Source organism: Mus caroli, chromosome 7 (genome assembly GCF_900094665.2).
Source record: "Mus caroli chromosome 7, CAROLI_EIJ_v1.1, whole genome shotgun sequence".
NCBI classification, from domain to species: Eukaryota; Metazoa; Chordata; class Mammalia; order Rodentia; family Muridae; genus Mus; species Mus caroli.
The window spans coordinates 12,537,709-12,538,859 of NC_034576.1; the positions used below are offsets into that span (position 1 = coordinate 12,537,709).

Sequence of the window (1,151 nt, forward strand, 5' to 3'; positions counted from 1 at the left end):
GTTCCTAAAAGGAGCAAGCTAAGAATATATGGGTTTAAGGTTTGTATCTGTGTCTTTTCTTATCCAGGAAACAAAGACAGTAGTTCCTGAAGCTGCCTGAAAAGTGGTCTAGAGCTGGGCATAAGAGTTATTATAAGAATTCAAAACTAGGTCTCCTTTCCCAGGCTTTTTGGGCCTTAAATAGGTTCACACTGAGCTGCCCCTCTCAGTGTCTGCATTTTGTAATGTTCATAACATTTTGGTAAATAAGCAAGGCTTTCATTAAACTTATGGTAGTTTCCCAAGTGCTGGGATTACAGTGCCTTACTATCATGCCTGCTTCAATATTGGGGTATTTGAAAATCACACCATAGGGTCTAATGAGATTATTCAGTGGGTAAAAGTGCTTGCCACCAAACTTGATGACCTGAGTTCCATATAGTAGAAGGAGAATCAATATAGTAGAAGAGAACAAGCTCCTGCAAATTGTCCTCTGACCCCTTCTTCCTTGCATACAATTAAAGATAAATAAATGTAATTAAAAATTAGACACCTCTAGCAATGGGCGAAAAGACACCTTGTTGGTGCTGTTTTTAAATCAGTCAGGGGCAGAACAGATGGCAGCCCATTGTTCATCCTAGCCTGATGCCTGGCTTGGTGGCCAAAGCTGTCTTAAACCTAGGATTCATAAAAACCAAACCAAACCAAACCAAACCAAATCAAATCAAATCAAATCAAATCAAATCAAATCAAATCAAATCAAATCAAATCAAATCAAATCAAATCCAGGCAGTACATTGTGGGAAGAGGAAGACAAACAGAAACCTGCAGACTGTCATGTCACCCATAGGCTTGCCCTCCAGTGCATGGCTCAGTTGGGCCATAGACATCCACTTGCTGCCATGCCCTGTATATCATGGATGAAGGATGTCAGCCAGAGGCCTGCCAACTGTGTGACCAGCACAATGTGTGAGTATGTGGTGATCAGATGGAAGAGAAAGAGAAGTGGAACAACTTGAGTATTATGAAGAGGGATGGGACTGGAGACTCGAGGGTGAAGAGGAGTTGCCTGTGAGTTGCCATCTCTGCCACCTAAGGCCCTGGTGTGGTCCCTGTCCGAGCTGCTCCCGAGAGCAATAACTGAGTCCATGACCATGTGACAGGGGTCAATA

General features: G+C 42.9%; 1 non-coding gene across 1 annotated transcript; it reads left to right on the top strand.

The window, feature by feature from the left end:
* Positions 1-529: 529 nt before the first annotated feature.
* On the top strand, positions 530-670 carry LOC115031640. Its single transcript, XR_003837309.1, has one exon. It is a non-coding gene; the product is annotated as a small nucleolar RNA SNORA48 (small nucleolar RNA).
* Positions 671-1,151: the final 481 nt, after the last annotated feature.